The sequence below is a fragment of the Eriocheir sinensis genome, chromosome 40, assembly GCF_024679095.1.
Source record: "Eriocheir sinensis breed Jianghai 21 chromosome 40, ASM2467909v1, whole genome shotgun sequence".
Classification (NCBI taxonomy): Eukaryota; Metazoa; Arthropoda; class Malacostraca; order Decapoda; family Varunidae; genus Eriocheir; species Eriocheir sinensis.
In genome coordinates, this window is record NC_066548.1 from 1478602 (window position 1) to 1492946 (window position 14345).

The 14345-nt window shown below is 48.3% G+C and overlaps 1 long non-coding RNA gene across 1 annotated transcript in view; it reads right to left on the reverse strand.

The window, feature by feature from the left end:
* The window catches only part of LOC127009164 (uncharacterized), a 252498-nt gene that overhangs the window by 203903 nt on the left and 34250 nt on the right, over positions 1-14345 (reverse strand). Inside the window, exon 2 of the long non-coding RNA XR_007761690.1 lies at positions 6379-6447. This is a non-coding gene — a long non-coding RNA (uncharacterized LOC127009164). The remainder of the gene's footprint in view (positions 1-6378; positions 6448-14345) is intronic.

Consider the following 14345-nt stretch of genomic DNA (forward strand, 5'->3'; position numbering starts at 1 on the left):
CTCTTGTTTTCCTCTTCCTCTTCTTCCACGTTCTTATTTCATTCCCTTTCCTCGCTCCTCTTCCATCAACACAACTCCAATCACTATCGCTATTATCATCATTGTTATTATTGGCGCACGACGCCCACCATCACCACCTCCACACCTCCTTAATTTAACACACCATCAGCTGCATGCATTCCTGACACTACCACCACCACCACCATCACCACACGTAGACAAGATTTCAGGCTCTGTGGACGCCGATCACGACAACGCTTCCCTCTTGTTCCTCACCACCGGTGCCGCCAAGAAAGACTCCCCCTTGTAAATGTTTCCTCCGCCTCGGTCTTGGCGCGAGAACTGATGCTGGGGCGCTATCTTCCGGGTCTCGTTCTTTCCGTGGCTGCTCTACATATATCCACCTGCTCCTTGTCACCTAACTTTACCGGCATTACTGTAAATAGTTGATTAATCTACGCTCCGCCTGTCGGTCGAGTCGCCCTAGATCCTCGCCACATCCACAGGACAGGCGGGCGGCTGATGGATATACGGGTTCGATAGCTTGGCCGAAGAACTGCTCTTTCAGAACTATTTCCATCGAGATTTATCGTTCCGTTGATCGTCCTCTGAACCCTCGGGAGTTATTGGTAACGATGTTTACGTCACGGCCACACTTTAGTGATCTCGGGGGGTACTCGTGGACGCTGAAGGATATCACTGTTCATCCTACCAGTGTTTGCTCCTTTAGTGCAGTATAGAGAACATATATACAAGGCTGCTATGGAGGATGGTATCGTAAATTCACGTAAAATCAAGTTCATCATCAAAGTCTTCGTTTCTTTACATCAGTTCTGAGAAAGCAAAGTTACTGCGTGTGTAAGTATTATAAATTTGAGATTAAATTAAGCTCTTTGAATCTCTCCATCCCTACACGCCCACACAAACTCAGCGAATTGATATCAAAGTTCAGCATCAAGGTCTTCGCTTCTTTATTGCAGTCCAGAGACAATAAGTTTACTAAGTGTGAAAATATTACAAATCAAAATTAAATAAAGTTCTTTAACCCTTTGTCATCCTAGAAGTCAAGGCAATGACCTCTTTTCTGACTACAAACACGCGCAGACAAACTCAGTAACCTTTGTTTACTAGAGACCCACCATTCTTTACTCTGTTGTTAAGAGAGCAAAGCCGCTAAGAATATAAACAATAAAACAAACTTAATTTATGTTCTAGATGCAAACTTTTCATCAAACAGTTCGAGGCAATGAACGTCTCTCTTGCCACAAACACACTCGCACAAAAACTCTTTCAGAACAAATCAAATGTGTCCCCATCTGTCTCTATCGTGCCGCAAGACAAGAGCTGAGGCGCCAAACCGAGCCTCGCCACGGTCACGCACGGGAGTCTCGCGGCAGCCTCAGAGCGCCCATTCTTCTCCTGCTCCTCAACATGAAGTATCGTTGATGCCACAAGGTGATTTGTCTTAATATATAATCGGCCATAACTTTTATTCGCCGGTTTTTGGGGCCACCACGAAGAATCTCCAGCCACTCTTTCTGCCTCCGCATCTCTCACCATCAACTGTGTCTCGTACGTCGCCCCCAACCAGCGCTAAGAACTCCCCGCCTCGTCGCCTTCCCGCCTGACAAAGCTCGCACATTCATCCGCCTAAAAACTCTCAGCCAGCCACTTGAAACACGCCACAAGTTTAAACATCTCCCCGCCACCCCATAACTCCGTACCAGCGTCCCACCTCGCCCACACCTCCCCCTCACCAACGGCGCGGCGGATGTGAGTAAAAAAAGGCAATACATATGAAGGCTCCCCGCCGGTGTGATGGCCAAAGCTCTGATAATTTGATAAGTTGGAGTACTCCGCCGCCCACAATAGGTAGCATTTAGTGAGGGTGATGGCGGCGGTGATACTCAGCCTCCGATTGGGCCTCTTATTCGGCATTAGGCGCGGCGCTCACTGGTCTCGGCGGCGGCTCTGGCCCACCGAGTCACTGCGGGGCCCCGGCGGCTGTTGGGACCGTCGAAGCTCACATAGCGGAGGCATGAGGGCGTGACCTGTCCGTGGGGGCCGCAGGAGCGATGGTCGACGCGCCTAGCAGTTCGTGAAGGTAAGTTCGCTCCCATGAATCAGTCTTCCCGGCGCTAATAGGAGCAGAGGCAGGATTTCCATATGAATGTGTTGGCGTCTTGTGGGAGTCAGTGGAGGCCCTTCACGCCCTGCTACGGGGATCTAAACACACGGAGCTGCGAAGATGTGGCCTTTTCCAGTATACGCCTACACACACACACACACACACACACACACACACACACACACACACACACACACACACACACACACACACACACATCGCATTGCTCTGTCCCACCTCCATGAGCAACAAAAAATAAAAACAAGGAGAAGGTAACTGTGAGAATGATGGAGGAATGTCTCTTGCTAGTAAAATAGAGGAAGAGAGAGGAAGAAGTAGAGGAGGAGGAGAAGAAATAGTAGTAGTCAAACCTATAAAACGAGGAGGAAAAATGAGAGGAAAGGAAAGGCATCAAAGGAAAGAGAAGGGCAAGCAGAGGGAGGAGGGACAGGCGGGTCGCGGGCTCCTGAGACAACAATGTGAGTCATCCGTCTTACCGCACAAAAAATACCCCGAAAATTGAAATCTTCGTGGAGGGGGAGCGGCGCCCTCAATGGAGCCCTAATGTCACACTCGCCTTCGTGACATTATCTGGAGCGAAGATAAAAAATAACATGTGTAATGAAACCTCGTGGGCAGTCACTGGGGAATCTCAACAATAGAAAAAATGTTTGCTAAGGACACACTCGTAATTTTCCATAATGATTCACCTTTACCAAAACAGTTACGATAGTTCTTATAAGTGTATGCTTTCTACCCATGCTGGCTGATGTCTATGCCGTCCAACTTCCTAGCGCAAGAGTATCCAGTATCTTCACTAATCTTTTGTCTGTATTTCTCTCTTCCCTTGGCTTAACCTTGGCTGACCTCTCTTTTGGTCACTCTGTAAGCTTTTTAGGAGCAGCAAGTAGCGGGCTTTTATTTCATTACTGTTTTTTTGTGTGTCCTTGAGCTGTCTCCTTTGCTATAAAAAAATCTATATTATCTTCTTTTCCTTTATGTTCCTTTCTTTCGACTCTTCCATCTGTGTTTCTTTTCTTATCTTGATTATTAAACACATTAAGCATACTTCCTCTCTTTCTGCAGTGAACAAAAACTTTCTTACCTATTTACCAACTCCTCTCTAAACTAAATGATCAGTCTCTCCTATCTCAGACAAGCTTACCAATGCAGCCTCCCTTCCAGCATCTTCCTTTCTCTCTTCCTGTAGTGAACAAAACCTTTCCCATACCTCTCCACCTCCTCTTCCTACCTCAAGACTACACAACCTAACTCATGCAGTCTCCCTCCTTTCCTTCTTTCCTCTCCCCTTTCATCCCTGCATTCTACACTGCCTCTCACCCAGACATCTTTAACCAGCTTCACTTTCTTCCAGCATCCACCTTTCCCTTCATCCATCCATCCCACCTCTTCCCATCCCATCCCATCCCATCTCTTCATCCATTCTTCATAGTCTCTCCTCTCCTCGCTTCCTCATTCCAGGCATTCTCTTCTCCAGTCTCGTCTTCACCCTCCCTCTCTGACTCGGTCCATCCATTGTCTTTCTCTCCTTTCTTCATATTTCTTTCTTCCATCAATTTATTCTCCTGTTCCCGTACCCCCAGTTTCTCACTCTCCTTTCCTTCTCTTCTAGTCGTTTTTGTTTCCCCATTCATTCGTTCCCATCTACTCACATCTTTACTCACTTTTTTTTGTCTGTGTGGTCTGATTTTCTATGTAATTCTATGTAATTCTCCCTGAACCCTGACCTCTTTTCCTCCCTCCCTCTGTCTCCTTTCATTCATTCCTCCCTCTTACCTAACATGACCTCAATACACCCCTAAGCACTCTTATTTCCATTCTCTCACTATCACCCTTACTCCCTCTCATTATGCTCCCCTTCACCTAAATCACTCTTCTCCCAAACTCCACCTTCTTCTGTTACCCTTTTTCTCCTTCCTTACCATACTCCTGTCTCACTCCACAGACCTCGATACTCTCTCTTCCCTTTCTCTCCCTCCCATTCCCTTCTTCGACCCCTCCTGTCCCTCCCTTCTCATTCCAAGTCTCTATCCTCCTTCCCTTTCTCCCTTTTTTCTCTTTCCCTACCTTTCTCCTTCTTCCCTTCATACACCTTCATACTACCTCCCATTTCCTTTCCCTTACCTCCCTCTCTCTTTACCTACCTTTCTCCTGTACCATGTCCCTACCTTTCTCTTCCTATACACCTCCATACAACCTTCTCCTTTCCTTTCACTCCCACTCCCTTCCTCCACTCCTTCCGTCCCGCCCTCGTTGATTACAAGCGAAAGGGACAGAGGCACCATCCGTCTTACTCCGCCGCGGGCATCAGATACGCCGCCGCCGCTGCCGCCGAGCCATTCACAATAAACTTATGATCGTCCTCGCCAGCCAGCCAGCCTCCCTCCTTCCTCCCCTACCTCATATTCTGGTCTCGTTCTCGTTTTAGATCGTTTGGCAGCTGTTTTGTTTCCATTTTTAGCTTTGTTCGTGTTTTGGGTTCTTGCTAAGCTCTCATTCTTGTTTTGCTTTTCTTTCGTTCGTCTCTGTCCTTGTTTTCAATCTCCGCCTTGTTTTAGATTTCATTTTCCTCGTCGTTTTCTTTTTTACTTCTTCCTCCTTTTCCTCTTCCTCCTTCTCCTCCTCATTTTGTTCTTGTCTTCCCTTGTCTTCGTTATTTTCTTTCTCTCGTTTTCTTCAATTTTTTGCAGCCGTTTCGATTTTATACTCACCCTCTTTTTCCTTCCTATCCTTATTCAATTCAGTCTTTGTTATTGCTGTTTTTACATGCAACCTCGTCATCGTTCGTATTTTCCCCCTTCCTTCATCTCCTTCTTTCTTTCATCTCCTCTTTCTTAATATCCTTCCCTTATCCCTTATCTTCCCAACTTCATTCAATCCTTTCATTAACATTATTCGTATCTTTCCTCTTCTTTCATCATCTTCCTTCATTCTATCGTTTCTATGAAATAATGAAAGAGAGAGAGCAGGGAGAGAGCGAGAGCCAGAAAATCACTTCATCCATCATTCCTTCCCTAATCAAGTCGCTGGGCTGTGGCGGCGCCCGAGAAGCAGCCGTGTAACAGATGGACGGCATGAATCACGACCTGGCCAACGCAACGACCTGGGAGAGAAATGAGGCATCCGTCTGCCCTGCCTTGGCCCGCCCGTGACTGAGTGCCCGCAGCGATACAAGGAAATGACGCCCACTCACTCAACACGGCTTCATCCTCCCTCGTGAGATATAAGTCGATCCCGAAGAGCGTCTGATCCTCATTGAAAGCGTCTGACCCTCGTATTTGTTTCTTTCGTGTTCTGGGGATGACTCACGAAGATACTTTGGTTTTTGGGGTCGTCTATAAAGGAACAAAACGTCAAAATGAAAAGAGTCTGATCCTCCCATCTGTTTCTTGTGTGTTTTGGGAATGACTCACGAGGATATTTGAGTTTTCTAGTTATGTAAAAGGAAAGAAAACGTCATTATAGAAAGAGTCTGACCCTCTCATTTGTTTCTTGTGTGTTTTGGGAATGACTCACGAGGATATTTGAGTTTTCTAGTTATGTAAAAGGAAAGAAAACGTCATTATAGAAAGAGTTTGACCCTCGCAATTGTTTATTTCTTGTTTTCTGAAAGACCCACAAAGAGATTTTAGTTTTCTAGTCTTGTATAGGGAAAGAAAACGTGGATATTGAAACCGTTTGACCTTCGCAATTTGGGTTATTTTGTGTTTTGTGGATGACACACGCGGATATCTTGAGTCTTACATCGTATATAAGTCAGGAAACACTCGACATCATAACCAAAAACAACAACACATGGTAAATATTGGCACATACGCATCAGTCGGTGAAGAACAAATTTAATTACTCTCTCGTCCACTCTTTTAGGAGAAGGAGGAGGAGGGGAAGGAGAAGTGAAAATGAAAGAGAAGACGAAAATGTGAATAACAGAGGAAGGGCTGGAGGAGAAAGGGGAGAAAATGTTAAAGGTAGTCTCCTTCTTACTTCTAAATTAAGGAAAATGGTTGGCGGAAAGGATTCACCACTGCTGTCCTTGTCCTGTCTAGACTTGGCCAGGATTCGTGAGTACTGGATTGCTTCTCTAACTTTCGTATACCCTTTAAGACCTTACCATCACACAAGTATAGAGATCACATACGCTTGACTAGGAACTGATGTCTCAAGGCTAAGGAACGGCTCTATATCTCTTACCCCGCCATCTGACGGACACGGGACACGGTAACACTCACCACATCTCCAACGGTGCCCCAGGTCCTGCGCGCGCCGATGACACACACACACAGACACACAGACGCCTCCTGCAAAGACACAAGGATTCGGTAATGAGCTTCAACACGAGGACCATGTAGCACAACACACACACACACCCACACACACACACACACACACACACACACGGGGACGCATCAAGTAGTACCATAACTCTCGGCGGTGGCGGGAGAAAGCGCAAGACAACAACTGCCGGCCCATTAAGTCCCAGAAACAGGAGGAGTGAAGAGCAGACCGATAATGATCCCGGAGTCTTAATGAGGGGCGGAGACGCTCATTATCTGACAAAGCTTCCATTGCCAGAGACGATAAACGCTCTAAGGGGGACGACTTCCTCCCTAGACCAGCGTAAAGACTCGCCTCGTGCAGGTAAAAGTTGTCCCCATCACTCCCGACGCAACACCCCTTCAAGACGAGGCTGCGGGGCGGGAGGGACGATGCTGAGAGGCTTTCCTGCTTTGGTGATTGAGGGAAGGAGAGTGAGTGAGAGCGAGTGAGTAGATGAGTGAGAGTGAGTGACAGGGAGAGTGAGATTTATCCGTCGTTCATAAAATCAGAACCTTAAATAACAAACCAACAAGCCTGTCTTTGATCCTCCCTCGCGATATCCGATCTTTATTGACACTGTTGGACCAGAATACTTGCTCCTCGAGACGCCCAGGACAGCGGCACTTGAGCTACAAAGAACACAAGCTTGACCATGTAGCACAAAGAAGTAAAGACCAGTTGCTTATATGTCCGAGTGTCAAGCAGATGAAGATTTGATGAACAGGAAAAGAACTGGCAGAGGAAAGTACGATGTCAGGTAATTTGAGTCAAAGGTACGTCGCTGGTTTTCCCGGCTGCAGCACGGCGGGAGAGAGACAGAGAGGCAGGCAAGGGAGGAAGGCGCCGTACCCTTCATCAAGCCAACAGAGAGAAGTGAATGTTCCGCGGCGGAGAAAGGCTTTCCATAACCCAACACGACGGATGATTAACAGCAACAGTAACGAACATGAGAGTCGTGAGCGAGGCAGCTGACATGCCAGACTGACGGGAGAGCGGACGCGGCGTGGGAACCTGGCCTGGAGGGGAAGTCCGTAGCTTGGCGTGGGGTGACCTGGAACCAGAGCAGCCGGGAAGGGGTGGAGCTGACCTGGGGCACTGAGCATCACCTTGTAGCATTACCCTCCTCATCACCCTCACTCATGCTCCCTCAATCTCATCCTTCACGAGTAATACGCTAAGATCCTTGAATTAATGAGACTCACGAGGAACAATGAGGGAGTGAGTGGCCGCCTCTCGTCACCGCCGCCCTGAGCCCCGCTGAGCCCCGCATGCCGGTGTCCACGCCGTCACGCCGCCCGCCGGACCCAAGGCTTAACCGGTGTTATATGCATGAAGCCACGAGGACTAATCTGACGATCCTGCCAGCCAGTTTACTCCCCCATTGTGCGCGGCGTGTGTGTTGCTATGGTTTAATCTAGCGGCGCTGTAACCATCTCAATGCTGATAATGAAAAAGATGAGGACCACGGTGTTGGCAATTGTTCCGACAAATGGAATTCCCGAACACATATTAGCTCGGCAGTTATCGGCTCATCGGGAACGACTTCATCCCTCTGGCCGCGCGTGTCGCTCCTGCAGGCGGGCGGCGGCGCACCTGGCTGGCCGGCGGCGGGCGGTGGCGGCGGCGGCGGTATGCGAGATAGAGCCTTAATGGACTCCTTACTGTCTCCCAAACGAGGCGTCGGGCTGTTCCGTTGTCGCAGATCTCCCGAGGGCGTGTCGTCACTTCGTCCAGAGAGTCTTGTGTCCGCGGGTCCTCAGGGAAGGGCAAGGCCGCCCCTCGTCCTGCCCCAAGAAGGCGGTGGTGCAAGGGACGAGGCGCAGTATTATGTGTTTATTAGCCTGGCTCGCTCCTCGCAGCCCGACAAACCGCCCCGCCCCGCCCCGCCCCGCCCCGTCACGACCTCCGCAAACGGACTGAGATGCTGATGTGGACAAACCGGCCACTTTATTCCCGGATTTAAGACTTGGCTGACTGGATGATCTCTCGGAGCGGCCATTAGCATCTCCGTAAAGCACATGGGGCCTGTATATATTTGCAATGCAGATGTTATCGTAGTAATTAAGAAGGCAGCTACTCCGGGGTGACATTTAGTGACAACAGCCGCGGGTCAAGACGCTATCGGCCATGTTTATAGACCGGCCGATCCGACGCCAAAGTTTGTGCTCGCGAAGATCTCTTTTTTTCATTCTTTTTTTCTCGGCGTAATGGCGGGGAGGGGGTGAGAGAGAGCGCGGAGTCCGGGGAGAGGGAGAAAAAGAGAGAAGGTGCCCCCGTGGGTGTGTAGGGGATGGGGGGATGGGATGTAACTGGGTGTCGGAAGTGTGGAAGGGTGTGTTAGTGTGGGGTGTAAGTCTTCGTGGGGGCGAGGTGTTGAGGGCAGAAAAAGAGGATGTGTCTATCTCTCTGGGGACTGTGGGGTGTTGGATGCTGGGTATGATTAGGAGAGAAGACCAAGAGAGGCTGTGTAGCGCATCATAGGGCGTGCTGGGTGTTGGATGCTGGGAGTATAGTGGTGGGGGAGTCAAGAAGGGTGTATTTCCAGGAGGTGTAGAGCATCATAGAGTGTGCTGGGTGTTGGATGCTGGGAGTATTGCCGTGGGGGAGTCAAGAGGGGTGTATTTCCAGGGGGTGTAGAGCATCATAGAGTGTGCTGGGTGTTGGATGCTGGGAGTATAGTGGTGGGGAGTCAAGAAGGGTGTATTTCCAGGGGGTGTAGAGCATCATAGGGTGTGCTTGGGGTATAGTGGTGGGGGAGTCAAGAAGGGTGTATTTCCAGGGGGTGTAGAGCATCGTAGGGTGTAGATGGGTGTGGCGGCGGGGAGCAAGACATCGCCCTGCCTTCAAGGGGTTTACTTTCTCCCTCACAAGTCATTAGAGGGAGGAATTTAAGCTTGGAGGTGAAAAGAGAAGCTTATCAGTAGAAAGATATCTCAGAATCACTTTACACACAAAAAAAATATTATCGGCACTTAAAGGTTTGTTAAGATCCCACTGAATAATACAACAAAAAAGGAACTTGTTATAAACCACCTTTTAGATTTTATTAAAGCCCGCCTTCCGTGTAGCGAGGAAACCGACAGAAGGGAAGGCGATCCGCTCGGCCATATCTACACAGCGTTGCAAAGTTATCGTACTCATAGCATTGCATTTCCGTAGTTTCTGACCAATAACGAATGCAAAAACAAACAAACAAACATTAATAAATAGGAGTTTTAACGCTAACTTCAATTTTCAATCGTTATTTATGTAGGTACGAGAGTTTGAGGCTTAAAAGTAATAAACACGATGTGGTGAATACGATAATCTGGCAAAGCTGTATCTACATCACCTCCAATTCACAACTTATGGTAACGTTGTCAGATTATCGTACTCAGAGCATAGTATTTACCAGTAGAGCGGCCAAAAAGAGAAGTCATTTTCGGAACAACTGGAAAAGCCCGCCTGTGCTTTTTTAGCGGACCCGCAGGAACGGTCACTCTCCGATGAAGCCCGATAAAAACTGACTGATAAAAATGTATGAATGATCGATGGCGGCCACTTCCACAATACATTTTTAGCCAGTATGGACGGCGACGTGTATTCCTTTGGGTATGTTGCTCAATTTGATCATCCGTGCATCAGTGATATTTTTAGGTTATCGCTCAGACCCCACTTGTAAATACTGACCTCTCTTTACTTCTTAAATCCATTTTCTACTTTATTTTTTATTTTTTACATTTCGTCGTATAGATAAACTTAAGTTCTCCATTTCACAACTTTTATTTTCCGCTATATTAGTTTTGCATCCTCAAGATTTTGTATTTTTTATTGTATTTTTTTAAGTTCCAAGTTCAAAACACCACATTTTTTTTTTAATTTGTCTGTCTAAAAGATTGGCTCATAAATTTGTCTGCTTACATATTCACAAGCTTCACAAACACGTTTTCTCCAAATAAGCAAGACCATTTTTACTAGTCACTAAGAATTATCAAAACACCTGCATCAAGATCACACTAACGTCAACATATTCACTGGCTTCACGGATACGTGTTCCATATAAACGCGATATAAGAGGATATTTCTCAAGGCCACAACAAAATTATCAAAAAATCAAGACGGAGATCACATTAACATTAACATCATCTCTATAAAAGCATTTTCTCTCCAAACAAATAAAGGAGTAACTCATTTTCTTTTGCGGGAGTAACTAACGATAGATAATTATAATCAAAACACACACACACACACACGCACACACACATCCGCCCCCCCCCCCACACAAACACACACATCCCCCCCCACACACACACATACACCTTCCCCCTCACACACACATCTGACAAGAAAAGATCACACCTGGCTTAACTGTTGGTTCCCTCGATGCCTATCCTCCTCTCGCAGCTCCTGGGCCGCAAAATATGACTAGCATCTACAATCGTTAAGTGCCTAAGATGGCCTGATGCTCGGCGACTAATGAGGCGAATGTGTCCCTCGGAATAGACTCTTTTTACTGCAGTGTGGGAGGACGCCTGCCAGAAGTCGCCTCTCAGCCTTGCGATATGCTGTGATACTGGCGATGGATAGAGAGGATTAGTGCCCACAGCCGCTGCCTCAAGGACGGTTTGCTGCCTCTAGGTGTGTGTGAGGCGACATTGAACGGCACTATGCAAAGGAGGAGGATGTAGAACGCCGCCCACGAGCTTTTGTACTTAATGAATGCAAGGAAATCTCAACAAGAACACTAGCAAAACACTACATCAACCAAGCCTCAAGGACGGTTTGCTGCCTCTAGGTGTGTGTGAGGCGACATTGAACGGCACTATGCAAAGAAGGAGGAAGTAGAACGCCGCCCACGAGGTTTTTTACCTAATGAATGCAAGGAAATCTCAACAAGAACACTAGCAAAACACTACATCACCCAAGCCTCACGGACGGTTTGCCTCGGAGCTGTATACAAAGAGGAAAGAAGTAGAATCCTCCCTCTTATAAACCTTTCAGTGTCAACAAATGTAGAAATCTCATTAGCAACAACCACAAAAATATCACGGCAACCTAACCTCATCATGATCTCTATTCAACACCACCATCATCATCACCACCAAAGTCACCACCACCAGAGAGCATCACCATCGCCTCCATCACCACCACCACCACTACCGTTTTTGGCACACTGAGTTACTAATGCCTTGTGTGTGTGTGTTTGGGGGGGAGGGGGGGGCGTGTGTGTGTGTGTGTGTGTGTGTGTGTGTGAGTTATGTTGCTGTCGTCCTCGTTTTCTTTCCCTTTTCTCCTTCACATCAAATTTTTCTCCTTACTACAACCAGACACTTCCATTACTACACTCTTGTTTCCAGCTGCACTCTCGCTCTCTCGCTCTCTCTCTCTCTCCCGCAACCAATCTTATTTCAATTACCTCAAAGACACACCCATTTTCCCTTCTTTTTGAACTTTTACATTTCCCTTCTTTAAGTTTCTGATAAAATAAATTACAGAAATATTATAACAAACATCAAAATTTTCCCTACACACCGTTTTGTAAACACACACACACACACACACACACACACACACACACACACACACACGTTCACCAATCACAGACTAGTTATTTTTTCCTTCCATCAATAAACAACTCTTTCCCTTCATTCCGTTCATCATTTATTCGTATTTCCCTTCGATCACTACAAAGGTCTTCCTCAGCACTCTCACATTTTCCAGTTTCGCCTCCTCCTCCTCCTCCTCCTCCTCCTCCTCCTCACTCTTCCTTCTTTCATTCCTTCCTTCCTTCCTGCATTTCGCTCCACGTCCGTCCAGAGGTCATACTTCCATCCTTTCTCCCTCCTTCCTACTCGTCTGAACTTCATCCCATCACACATCACCTCCTTTATGAACCACATCTCTCTCCCATAACGTCCTGGCCCCTACACCTCACACCCAAACCCTCCTCTTCCTCGTCGGCTTCCTCGTCCCTATCTCCTTCCCTCTCGTTGAATAGTTCGTCTCGTTATCCTCCCTGCGATCCCCGAGTCATCTTATCAGCTCTGGCCTCCCACGCCGCACTTAAGAGCACTTCCTGCATGGGGGGAAGGCGCTCGTTACTGCAGAGAAGCGCCACCAAGCCTCCCACCCTCACACTCCATAGCGCTCCCAGCCTTGGCCTCCCCCCGCCCACCGCCAGTCCTCTGTTTCTGCCTCCCTTCCCCTGTTCTTCCTTTCCCCTGCCTTCTCCCGACTGTACCCCCGCTAGCTTCTTGGCCTCGGGAATGATACTGCTGAGTCGGTGATGGTCTGTGTTGTGTGTTTGTGTGTGTGTGTGTGTGAGAGAGAGAGAGAGAGAGAGAGAGAGAGAGAGAGAGAGAGAGAGAGAGAGAGAGAGAGAGAGAGAGAGAGAGAGAGAGAGAGAGAGAGAGAGAGATCAAATCATTTAGGCAAGATAGCGGAATAATGGATGAACACACACACACACACACACACACACACACACACAGTTTCGATTATACAAGCAAACAGATCTCAATTTACACACAATACAACTTCTCTCCTTAGCTCACATTTTTTCCCCTACTGTAACGAGGCAGGAAACACGTCAACGGTAACTTAATATCCTATACTAAGTCTTGAATAGAGGCGAACCAACATAAAGCCTGCCAGTCCAAAGCCTTCCCCTCTCGCCCTCATCAAGAACTACAGGTCCTCCTCACATGCACGGGTAACAAGGAAGATTTGGACGCGACTATAAAATGCCTTGGGATGCTCACCTTGGGGCCTCGCATTGCAGCCAAGAACGATGAACAATACTTTATTTCAAAACAGATCTGGACTCTTCTTCATAGGATATAATGCCTAAGAAATAAAGAGAAATTCAACACTCAAACGCAACACACTACTTATCATTAATAGAATGTAATCTTATGTTGAAATGAAGCACACACAAAAATTGGGTTGATTCAGTATAGAAATCGAGGCATCCGTGAGGCAAATCCTTCTCCATCTCTTCCTCCCTCTCCTCCTCCTCCTCCTCCTCCTCCCTTTCCTTCCTTTCCTCCCGGCAGCTCACTTCGCCTTCGTTCTCCTCCTCCTCCTCCTCCTCCCTTTCCTTCCCTTCCACCCGGCAGCTCACTTCGCCTTCCTTCTTCTCCTCCTTCTTCGTCCCGGGTCAGACTCTCCTCTGTTGCCATGATGGGGTCACGCCGCCTCGCTCTGCCCCTCGTGACCTTTATCAGCGCGGCACCGGGGTCTACATTCTCTCGGAAGACCCAACAAGGACGACGATACTGCGGCGAGATTCTCCTCGTTTGCTTGTATCTCTGGGCCGCGCCTCTCCTTGCCGGCCCCGAGATACCGCGAGGGCTTCTCCGCCAACTCTTTAGCGGCGCCCAATGATCCCGGGTTCCGTCGACGAGGCGATAACTGACGCGAATTTCCGATGGGGGCGGCGCGAGTCTCGTTAGGAGAGGTTCATTTGTCTAGAGCCAGGCACTTCACCAGGAAAAATCACGCCACATTTCGCTCAGAGGAGACCTACGAGCCCCCAGCGGGTGATGCGCGGGCGTGAGGGAAGGATAGATGCACGGCGCGTCGGCCACGATACACTTGGAGCCGAGAGTGAGGCGAGCAGAAGGCAGGGAAGAGGTTGAGCAGGTCTCCCGCCGCTGCCCAGACACATTCCAGCATCGTTAACACCTCCACGACTTCCTCTCTCTTACGGCCCTTCCGGGTGGCTCATCTAGCGTGTCGCATTACCAGGCGCGGGCGGTCACGGTGCCTCGCCATCGCCTCTATTACACCCACGCCTCCATTATCCTCGCGCCCCTCGCCCGTGGAGGAAACTGCCGCCAGAGCCAAGCCTGCCAACGCTCCAGTCTTTGTAGCCTCCCCTGTCCCTTGGCATGAGAAG